The sequence below is a fragment of the Fundulus heteroclitus genome, chromosome 22 (genome assembly GCF_011125445.2).
Source record: "Fundulus heteroclitus isolate FHET01 chromosome 22, MU-UCD_Fhet_4.1, whole genome shotgun sequence".
NCBI lineage: Eukaryota > Metazoa > Chordata > Actinopteri > Cyprinodontiformes > Fundulidae > Fundulus > Fundulus heteroclitus.
In genome coordinates, this window is record NC_046382.1 from 24,389,933 (window position 1) to 24,402,025 (window position 12,093).

At 44.8% G+C, this 12,093-nt stretch overlaps 1 protein-coding gene across 2 annotated transcripts in view; it reads left to right on the plus strand.

Moving 5' to 3' along the window:
- Positions 1-324: 324 nt before the first annotated feature.
- zmiz1a (zinc finger, MIZ-type containing 1a) overlaps positions 325-12,093 on the plus strand; it is a 134,439-nt gene continuing 122,670 nt past the window's right edge. For both annotated transcript variants that reach the window (XM_036126465.1, XM_036126466.1), the window contains exon 1: positions 325-543. The gene's annotated coding sequence lies outside the window, so the exon portion shown is untranslated. The remainder of the gene's footprint in view (positions 544-12,093) is intronic.

A 12,093-nucleotide genomic window follows, 5' to 3' on the forward strand; every position in this document is an offset into this window, starting at 1 on the left:
CACTGTGGTACAATAAAGGATCTTTCTATTCTATAATAATAGTAATGACAACAACAAGAACAACCACAACAACACTAATAATAAAACTTTATTATTATTATTATTATTATTATTATTATTATTATTATTATTATTATTATTATTATTATTATTATTATTATTATTATACTCAGCAACCTATGTCATAGGGAGCATGCTATATTTATTAACTAGTGCACACTAGTGCACACCAGCAGACGTGTTGTCCCTATGCTACTACCTGCGTCTTCACGCTGGTGTCCTTCCGCAGGAAATCTAGGCCGCCTTTTCCCCTCCGCCGTCGCCGCACGGCTCTCTCTGGTAACTGAATAGCCAGTGTAATCTGACACTTCAACTTGCCGTGCTCTACGGTAGTTGATTCAGTCAGTCAGTCAGTCAGTCACACCGTCTTCGGGGCTCTCTCGCGTCGTCTTTGTGAAGCGAAGGGAGCGAATACGCGGAGCGCCGTGAACACGCGGTGCGGAGGAACAATACGCGGCTTTGCCTCTGGGCTCCGAGCAGAAAGTAAGTTTCGCGCCCGGCTATTTTTTTTTCCCTATGCTGCTGTTTGCAAAAGCGAAGTTTTGAATGCTGGATTTGTGTGTGTGTGTGTGTGGAGGGGGGGAGGCTTTTCCCTCCCGCAGGACCGCTAACAATAGGCTGACCTCCTGGAAACCTTTTAACAGCCGCTGGTGAACTGGTGTCAAGGGGGCAAATTGCGGTTGCGTGAGCCGCGGCGGAGCGATTTAAGAGCGCCGCCAGACTGTTTGCTCCATTGTATGTAAACACGGCGCCGACGAGTTGCGCTGAAGCCGCAGCGTTTTGCTGCGATTGCACGCGAGAAGGAGGTGACTGCATTGTGACATGGCTGTGGAAATATGCAGGGAAGAGAGCGGCTACGGCTTTATTTCATGTCTGTGTGTGTGTGTGTGTGTGTGTGTGGGGGGGGGGGGGGGGGGGGGGGGGGGGTGAACGTGTGTTCTCGGTCGATCAGCTGATGGCTCGGTTGAACGTCTGTCACTCAGCTCACAGTCAGCCGTGCGTCCGGGCTTGTTGACTCCCATCAAGGCTATTATCGGCTACCTGTTGTAATGCAATTAGCTGGCATGTCCAAAGTGTTACTCTGCTCTGCCGTGTTATACAACACCTGTAATGCAGCTTCTGTGTGATGTTTGGCACTCGGGCTTCTTGCGTGCGCCACGCACGCTGCTTGGCTGAATGAAGAAGCTCACCGGATCCTGCTAGGTCAATTAGGACGTTTGTGATCAAAGTCCCTCTTGCAACATTTTTTTTTTTTCAAAATCCAGTTCACTTTATTCATATAAACAGATGCCTTAACATAAATAATAATAATAATAATAATAAAAAGACCATCCACTGTACCACCAACATGTGAGTTGAGACAGTGCCCAGATGGCCGTGGAGCTGGTGCCCACTCTGAAACCTTGCAGCGCGCACACCCACCCTTGATCTTTCTCCGCAGACTGGTCCTGTGCGTCCTGTTTGCTCTCTGCACAAAGCCCCCAGAAATCAGAATCCGTGTTGGTAACCGGCAGTGCCTCGTTTGGCCTCAGCCTGCAGCCCTGTGTCTTAAGTCTGGCAGACCCTCCCCGTTAAATTCCTGCCGTCTGGATGGGAGGCCAGCCAGGGCAGAGAGAGAGAGAGAGAGAGAGAGAGAGAGAGAGAGAGAGAGAGAGAGAGAGGGGGGGGGGGCGCTCTGGATGGGAGGAGGGATAGCAGGGGAGAGGGAGGAGGAGGTGGGGACTGCTGCTGCTGCTCTTTCATTGCCCTACAGCCTGCTCCAGGACAGCTGAAGTTTAGGAGAGGGTGATGTAGCGCTCTTATTCTTAGCCTGAATCCCATTTCCTAGGGTTAGCTCTATCCATTGGCATTTCATTCATGCAGTTGTAAAAAAACAAAAAAAAACAAAAACAAAAAACATGCAGAAAGGAACAGATATCAACGTACATCAGTTTTAATCCTTGCGATTAAATCAAACAAATATAGTACCCAGCGAATGCAATTGCTCAATAAATGTACTTACGGGTATTTAAGATGTAGAATACTCTGTTTTTATTGTTGTTGTTGTTGTTGTTGCCGGTAATCCCAGCAGAAAACATACTGTACGGCATGTCGTTGTTTAAAGAACAGACCGTGCGTAACTTCGCCTGTCGGTCCATAGGCTGTCACGGCTGCGAAAGTATGCACGGGTTTCCAAACGTTGTGGTTTAAAAAAAATAAAATAAAAAAATGCAACTGTTAACGCCGTTTCCTAAATTCGAAAAGCTTTCAGAGAGACGCAACAGGAAGCAAAGTTTTGCTCTGGCTCTTTACAGGCACAGAGTAACACAGGCGTGTCAGCTGCACGCTGCCGCTCAGCTGGCTGCACCAACGGCACCGCGCCGTCCCGGTCGGCTGTGTGGACGCATGGCTGGTTCAGACGAACGCGAGGAATCTCCCCACTCGTATAAAAGGGACCGCCAGCCACCGCTCTACGAAGCTGTTACGTTGTTATGCTAGTCTCACTCAAACAGTTACAGTATTCGGTGCTACGAGCACTTAAATGCTGCAGCTTGATTTTTGTGGGTGTTTATGCGATCTTTGGTGTAACTAATACTATGGCTATGTGGTATTTGTACTCAGGAGTAGTATACCAGAAGCACCTGGTGCCTATTTAATATGCTTAAAGGAATATTAGTTAGTGCAGCAGGGCTGCTGAGAGTGTTGATGCTCTAGCTCTGACCGCTATTTTAGATTTTTATCATAAACATCTGTTTTATATGCACTTATTTATTGAAAAGTCCACTTTTAAAAGGTGTATAGAGTCAAACGCTCATTTGTAGTTTTCACATCTGGCCCTGGTGTGTTATCTCACTTCTACATTTTGTTCTTGTCATCTAATAGTATTTAGTTGATTTATTTTTTTACCAGTTGTTGGTAACACGAGTGTTGTTGTTGTTTGCATTCTGCTTCCTTTGTTCTAATACTTATAAAGCACTTTGAGCTCTGATTGGGTGAAAAGTGATCCATACATAAAATCTGACCGACCGTATTGATTTATATTACATTTCATTTTTCTCCAGGGAAGTACATCTTAATATTCTGTTTTTTTTTTGTTTTTTTTTGTGATGTGATGATCTTTTTGAAACAGGCGTCCCGTTCCTTTGGTTTCCTTTTTTAGTTTGGCTGAAAGCATCTGAAATCTCCACGTTCCAAAGGCTGTTGTGACGGTGACATGTTGCAAAGTGAAACGTCTCGTCTTTGCTGTTTCTATGCTTAACAATAATAATTAACAGTAATACCAAATGTCATACGTTGGAGCAGTAGGGTTGTTATTGTGCCTTTTTAAACCCATGTAAGAAACTAAATGAGCGGTTGTGGAAGCGCACCTCCTGCCCTCTTTTGTTTCCGAGTGCAGACCTGAAAAATCTCAGGTGAGACCCTCAGCGTTCCCTCTGCTCCACAAAAAAAAAAACATCTGGGCTGCCCGAAAGAGAGAGAGAGAGAGAGGGAAATGAGTCGAATTAAACTTTTTAAGTGAGCAGTAAAGAATCGTTTTCAGATCCACGTAGGACAACAAAGACGCTGTCGTTGTTTTGGAAACGCGCGTTAGAAAAGCTGCAAGCCTCTCGCCCAAAGAGGCCCGCCGACACCGACGGCGGACTCAGACCCGGCTTTGTTTTTCGTTGCAAAAGTGTTGCGTTGGATTGCAGGTGTTTGTGTCGCTGCGTCCACTCCCTCCTCGTGTCTGTCTAAGAAAGTGTGTAAACACGCTAAGCACGAGCGCACCCTCCAGTGTCTCCTTGCTCTGTAATTTAAATCGGTGATGTAATGAAATTGTTTTAGCGGCAACACTTGTCAGCCGCACCACATTAATTAGTGCTGCCGTTCGGCTTTATTTCATTTATTTATTTATTTATTTCCTCCTCCTTCTGACAGACCAGAGGAGTTATAACTCATTCTGAAAAAAGCGTGAAAAGAAAGATGCGTCCATTTGAAAGTGGGTTACCAAATAAATTGGCAACAACGGAGGAGGAGGAATTAAAGTCGTCTGCAAGTGTGTGTGAAATGTGTGTGTAACTTTTTCTTTCCGTCTGTTGTCCCTCTTGGGGCCTCTCTGCAGGCGGGCAGGCAGGCTGCGAGACCAGACAGAGGAACGTCTGAGGCAGTAAACAGGCTAAAGGCTCCTGTAGACTCACTCTGAAATCAAATTTGGATGTTTTCAAAAGCTCAGAGGATGGGAGAAAAATACAAGCAGTGCTCTGTGTGAGGCTGGATTTTCTGCCTCTCCAGACTGCCAGACTGCAAAGAGGTCACACTGGAAATGCGGCAGGAAAATGGCTGCGTCTCCAACGCGCCGCAGCGATAGTCTGACATATGATTTGATCTTGTTCCAAGTCTGGATAAAAAATAATGCTTCAGTGTAATTCAGAACTCTGAGTTTCTAATTTATTCCCTATGAACTGATCAAAAACATAGAAATCTCAATTTCCCACATGGAGATCCTTTAACTTTTACTGGCAACATCACAGCTTGCGAAAGGACAGTTTTGCTGCTATTTTTGCCTTTAGACTCTGGGATCATGATTTTCAACTGGACCTGTTTGTTAAACTGATCCTTGTTTAGATCACAAACTATCAGAGATGCATCAATCAGAGAAAATCTCCATTTAGATATATTTCTGAGTCTTCCTTACAAACTCTTAGAAAATACTGTCTTTCTGCTTTCTTGATGAATTGTAAATCAAACTGTTGAAACAGTAAAATCTTTCTCAGCATAATAAGATAATTATAAAAAAATTGCTGAAAATCCAGATGGGACAGAGGGAGACAAATAGAAAAGATAACAGCGTATAGCTTGATCGGACGGCTCTTAGCTCACTCATAGTTTTACTTTTGCACAGCTGAAAACGTAAAGGCCACTAATCACCAGACGTTTTTACGAGATAATTCTAAAATAAGTAACCACGGAGCCTAAATTAATATCTGAGAGCAAAACGCTTAGAGTTATGATGGCGTTAGAGTGGTCATTTTCTCACTGTAGCCATGCAGGAGCCTTAAGACTTTCACTGACTGGTCAGTAATTATCTTTATTACGGTCCCGCCACATAATGCACGTTAGAGAGCAGCCTGTGTTACACTGCTCAGCGGTAAAAACACAATTTCATTCATTTCTCAAAACAAACATTTTTTTTAAAAATGTCCGCTCAGGGCCCCGGTTTCAAAAAAGGATCATTTACGGTTTCGCAAAAGGCCGTATCCGTGTGGACGCACAGCCTAAACGGCAAAATACCTTTCTGTGTGGACGGGGCCTTCGTCTCTGCCCAGCCGAGCACCGGCAAATTCCCGTCACCAGCAGATTTTCGCAGTAAGATGCTATAAAAACACGAAAAATTGCAAATGGCTTTTCACAGATCACAAACTATGCTTTGAATGATCCGTATTTTGGTTTTGGAAACTAAGTTGCTCCAGATGCCAGAAATGGAGTGACGTCGCTCTTTGTCACACGTCTGAACTGAAAACCAACAAGCACGATGCTATTTTGTCATCCGTGGAACCCAACCGAGTAAGTTAAGGCTCTTCACTTAAAAGTTTGGAATGTTTTATATAAGTTTGCTAGAAAAAAGTCTGGAAGACTAACAGGAACCTGAGACAGAGATAAAAACACAACAGAAGTTGCAGCTAAATAAGAGGAAGATAAAGGTTTGCTCGCAATAATATTACGTGTCTTCTTTTACCAAACAAAGCAGACAAATAGAAAATATCCCCTTCTAAGCGCCACATTAGTACAACATTAACGGTGAGAAATATTAGATGTTTGTGTCAAGATATAAGACCAGGTCGCTACAAGTCACAGCACGTCCATCACCTCCGCATTTCGTCAGGCACGCCTGCTGCCGCGCGCACAGAGGCACTGGGGCAGTGGGTGCATCCTGAACCCCACCCTGTGAGCCCACCGTACAGCGCTGAGGTCATTTGGATTCAAAGTAACATACGGGGAGGAAAACAACGCGCCGCACGTGTCGCAGTAACGAGCTTTTTGTTACTCAGCAGTTCACAGGAAGCCACGCGCGGCCCGTGGCTCGCTGAAAGCGCTGGAAGAACCCGCCGATGGCCAATCGATGTTTTGACTGCCTGACACTTCATCTGACCGTTCGAGCCGTTGTAAAAAATGCCTGCAGAACTTTCAATTTGTTTCAACTTGACAGTTTTTTTTTCTTTCTTTCTTCCTTTTATTGTCTGGCGTCTCGCTTTTAGCCTGAATTCTTGTCCAGAGGGGAAGCCAGACTTTGCGTCTGTCTCTGTTTTTGTCAGACGTTTGGCTTTAGTTCTGTTCCATTGGGCCATTCGCTGTTTTTTTTTTGTTGTTCTATATAAAAGAAAACTAGTTGTTTTATCATAAGCTTGCTCTCTTCAGACCCTGAGATATTTCCCAATCGCTATAAGTCTGCAGCTAAGCTCTCTCGTCCAGTTGAAACCTGGTATTTAGAATTCAAGTGATACACTAGAAATGTAGCAGCCAGCATATAAGTCAGAATAAGTCATCCCGCTGACTGGCTGTCATGACATCATCCTGGTACAGGAAGCCAAAATGGACCAAGATGAGACGGGATAAGAAAACCTCAGCCCGGCGGGCTTTTCTTTGCCGTTTTATTTTCTTCTTCTTCTGCTTGTGGCTCAGGCAGGACTGGTTTGAACTCGTAAGGCGATGGGAGGAGGGCGGGAGAGTCGTCGTGAATAATGCTGAATCCCTTTAGAAAGGCATTTAACCTCACAGGGAGATGGGCGGCATTGTTTGGCCACCTACTGTAGAGGAGTCCCCCCGGAGTGCCGAGTGGGGTGCTGCCGCCGTCGGAAGCCCATTGTGAGGAGCAGATTATACCAGCTGCAAACTCCGGATTGCGTCTCGGCCGCGGCTGTGTCACGGCAACGCGGCGCTGCCTTGAAATTAACGTGCAGCCGGTTGTTGCTGTTTAACAGGAGACAAAACATTGCATTTTAAATGTGCCTGAAGAGATGCCGCTTCAGCCTTGAGCTGTGCAGCCATCAGGGAAATTAGTCATTTTAAGTGGTTTTTGTTTTGCTTTCCTTCTAAAGAAGCAGCGCAGAGTGCTTTGTGAAAAGTATTCACACCCTTTGAGATTCTCTACATTTGGTCACATGGCAAGCGCGGACTTCAGCGAATGTCTTTTGGGGGGGGTAAGGCAGAAAACAGCATTTGAGCACATAAGAGACTGATGTTTTCTGCCCATTTGCATTTGCATTTTGTATTTGTATTTTATTTGTTTAAAAGGGACGATGCATTTACATAGTATAAGTCTGCAGAAATACTAAAAAACACCAGGATTATTGCCAAGGCTAATATCCATCCTCTGTCCCATGCTGGAGCCAGCCCAGCTACACTTGCAACTTGATAAGCAAATCAACTTAAGCAAATTCTTTGCACCGTTTGCATGAAAGCTTAAACCCAGTCAGACTGATTGAATCCCGACTTTGACTGAGCCGTTCTGGAGCGTGAATATGCTCGCATATAAGCCATTCCAGTGTGTATGTTTTCCTCTACTACAGTCACAGAGTTTTTGCAGCATCTCACAGCGCTTCTTCCAGAATGGACCTCATGTTTAGCGCCGTCCGTCTTCCCATCAACTCACACCAGCCTCCCTGTCCCCACAGCATGGTGCTGCCTCCACCTTGTTTTACTGTGGGTGTTGTGTTGTTGCCGCATCCCCTACCTGTCCTGAAGCAGATCGCAAACTAGGGTTCTTATGGTTTTTCTTTTTTCTGCAATGATTTCCTTCCCAGCATTGGGGCCATAAAGGCCAGATTAGTTGTGCCAAAATAGTCGTGCTGTCAGCAGATTCTCCCAACTGAGCCATGAATCTCTGCCGCTCCTCCACAGGTTACCATGTGCTGTTTGGCTTCCTCTCCAGTCAACGCCCTTCTTTCTCGGTAGTGCTATGTGGATTTTTTATTTATTTATTTTATTAAACTTTTATTTAACCGGGAAAAATTCTCATTGGGATTAAAAATAAAATAAAAAATCTCTTTTTATGAGAGCGTCTTGGCCAAGACAGGCAGCAGGGTTACATGTCAGTTACAACATTCGTCCACACATACAAAATAAACATTTACAAACCAGTGAAAGTGTCACGTGTCGGAACAGATTTTACAATATAATTCAAAAAGAATCAGTTAAAACGACCACATGTTAACGTGACAGCAACCCTGTCATGTAAAAGTTTTTAAAAAGATTCTAAGGAGACCAGCTCCCCCAGTTTTATATGATTGTGTCAAATGTTTAAAGCTTTGGATTTTGGTTCATTACCATGCATTATTTCCTATAGCTGCTTTGTGTCGCTCAGCCAATCCAGTTCTGAGAGGCATTTTTGCCGTCGTTCCTCCTAAATGGAATCGGTCCAGAGCCATACATCTTATTTGACTCTGATGAATAGATGTGGTAATTTGGACCTATTTGGGATCTTAAATACCAACAACTGGTATTGTCTCTATTTGTAGCTTTTAGAACAAAGAAAAACTTAAAACATATACATATTTTGGGTGGTCAGTATGACTGGAAAAGCGTTTTATAAGTTCAGTCCATTTACCATTTATTTACAAGAAAAAGTACACTTTCCTGAGGTTTTATGCGTTTTTATTGGAAATAGTCCACTTAAAACAAACATATACACTTTGTACGATTAACTTCTGTGCAGAATAACTGCTAAAACTAGCCTTATCAAGCCATAATTGTTAAGAGTCAATGTGAAGAGGCTAACATGGGTCTGGAGCCACAGGATATAGATCATCCCTGGTCATTTCCCTGGTCTGTCACCTAAATTCTTAATAAAACACCGTGAAGTTTGTGTTTGCAGAGGAGCCTGTTTGAAAAAGTTCAAGAAGCATGCATAGTTTTTTGCAAAGCGCCGTAACAGAGCCCAGGAAAGGGGAGAGTAAAGTTTCTGTCCCAGCCCTGTGTCTGTGTCCTGTACGTTTGTTCTTTGCTGACAAAGTCAGGGAACGTCACAATAGCCACGTCCTGTTCCCCCCCGTTCTCCGGAGAAACACCGGGGTCCTTGGATCATAACCGACACCGGGGCCTCGGCGGGAACAGCCTGAGAGTCAAAGAACAAAATGTTCCCTCTATCTATCCGTTCGCCCACCAGAACCGCCTGCGCTCAGGACTTCTCACCGCCACAAGCAATTACCCTCACTTTTTATATTTTTTTATTTATTTTTCGGTTATTGTCGGTGAAATCTGCGCAGAGCGGGGCTGAGGTAGTGCGTTACAGGGAGAGAGAGAGAAAAGGGTCGCGTCACAGAAGCAATATTATGTGTCTGAGTGAGTGGCGTTGGCGTGTGTCTGTTTGGCTTGTAAATCCTGTTTAAGCTAAACAAACTCATTGTCCTCATCCTCCAACTGTGTGCTCTGCGTATCTGCGCCAGTGTGTGTGTGTGTGTGTTTTTGTTTGTGCATCCCCTCCTTCTCCTTTCTCCTCATCCCCCTTTCTTTGAATTGTAAGTACAGTCACTAATTAGTCCCTGCTCACGCTGGGTCGGCGGGTTTACTGTTTCGTCTGCGTTTGCCTTTTCCCTGTAGTTACAGACGCGTGCATTCCCGCTAGCCGCCGCAGCCTCTTCCCAGAGCTGCTCGCACCTTAAACAGCATCCCACATGGCTCAGTTTGTCAGAAAGCAATGCAGGACTGAGTTCCCGTCTCTCTTTCTCTCTCTCGTGCAGCTAACCGACCAGTCTGGCAGGGGAGGAAGAAAGAAAAAAAAAGACTTGTGCACCTACAGGATTGAGTCAATAACCTGCTGTGCTTTAAAGCAGCAGCAGCAATATATCTTTATGAAGGGTTTTTGAAATGTTTTGAATTCATTTCACCTACCCCTCTTAGCAGCGTGTTGCGCACATTGCTGGCTCACAGACCCTTAATGAATCATTTACCTGAGATAAAACACCCAGTGCTGTCGTTATGATGTGATTTGCGCTATGAGCGGTCTCCCGTCTAGTCGTCAGGTGTGCACGCTGATGCGGATCTTTCTGCTGGAGGATGCGTGGGAGATGCATGAGGGACGGCGGATGTTCTGTGAAGGCGGTCAGTTTTTCTCCAGTGTGCCCTCTGGGGAGACATGCGTCTTTGTTTTCTGACAAAGTAAATTAACTAGGATTTGCAAATGGTAATTATTCTCCGCCTTACTACCTCAGATTTGAGAGGATGTGGAAGGCGGGCTGAGCAGACTATACCTGCTGGAGGGCCTTGCAGAAGTATTTCGTCACATTTCTGTTTTTTTTTTTTACAAATAAAACTCTTCAGTAGTGTAGCGTTTCACTGGTATTAAGCCCCTTTACTCTAATTCCTCCAAATCCAGTCAAGTGCCTTCTTAAGTAACCCAATTAATACACACCAGACTGGTCAGGGATTATTTACATTATAAATCAAAACAGCAAGCCTCGGACAACTAACGCAGCACTGAGCATGGCATAGGAGCCAACCTTACAAGACGTTCAAGCGTTCAAACAAATAATAAAGACAGAGCACGGAGATGAGAAATAGGGGACGCAACCCAGAGGCCCATGGTAACTGGAGGAGCTGCAGAGATCCAAAGCTCAGGTGAGGCAATTTGTCTACAGGACAAATATTAGTCTCTCACTCTAAAAGTTCACATTTTGTGAAAAGTAGCAAAAAGAAAGCCATGAGAAGTCCTGTTCAAACTTTAGCCCATGCTACATGTTGGGGCCATAGCAAACATGTGGAAGAAGATATGCTGTCGTCATATTTCTGGCCTAAATGCTATACTCACATTGAAACATGGCAGCATGTTGCTGTTGTTCAGGTGGAACACGGTCAGCGTTGACGTGAAGATGGCGGGAGCTAAATGCTGGGCAGATTGACAAACGACTTGAGACTGGGGCTAATATAGCCAGAGCTACACTAGACGTGAAGTATATTGCTTTGTTTTGATGGCCTAGTCAAAGTCCGGACCTGAATCCAGCGGATCATTTGTGGAAAGGCTTGACAGCTGCTGTTAAAAACTGCCTGAGCTTGAACTGTTTTGGAACGATTGGGCAAATACGATGTTGCTAAAGACATACAGTAAAAGAGCAAAAAGTGTTTCTACAAAGCATTGACTCGCCACTTATTTTAGATTTATTAAAAAAGAAATGTATTTGTAAAATAACAAAAATAAAAATGAGTCACAACTATGCTCTACTTTCTGTTGGTCTACCGCATAAAATCCCCCTAAAACACATAGAGATTTGTGGTTGTAACGTGCCATAATGTGAAAAGTTGGAAGGGGGTTTAAGGCCCTGTAGTGTTGGAAAGCAGAGAGAAGGATGGACACTAGCTGTTGATTTTTCCCATCCAGTCATAGTTGTTATGCGGAGCCTCTTAAATCATATTTGGCATATAATCATAAGCCTCATTGCCTTACTAAGACTGTTTTTCTTCCCATTTTTCTCTTTTTTTTTTTTTGGGTGGCAGAAAAGTGTGTTACTGTGTGCGGTGTGTTTGCCCGCTCCGTGCCCTCCCCTCGGTTTTCGACACCGGCAACTGAGCCAGCCGCTTTCCCAGGGTTCTAAGGACCGCCGTCCCTTTCATTTCCCCGCCTGGGCGGCTCAGATAAAGGGGCGTATTTAAACCTCTGTGTGGATACATCAGGCGTTTATAAAAAAAAATAAAAAAATAAAACAAAGACGGGTTGGTGGGCAACGGAAAATGACTTTACACAGACTGGGAGAGAGGGGGACGAGGATGCCAATGGGCGACGAAGAACAAATAAAGCGATTTCATAAACGGCGAAAGCTGGAATTCATGATACGTGTTTGAATGCTGCGACGTAGTTCTGGTGGGAGACGTGCAAATATCCCCGGCTTCGTCTGCGGCACGACACAGACGAGCCTCCGCTCCTCCATGCTTTTCTTTTCTAACCCACCCCTGCCCTGTGCTCCCCCCCGGCGATCCAAAGACACTCGACAATCCGTCGTTTATCACATCCGTAATGAGAGTGGGGCAATCGCGTGTTTTTTCCGGAGACGGCAACGATGCAAGGCTTCGGCGCTGGCCAGGGAT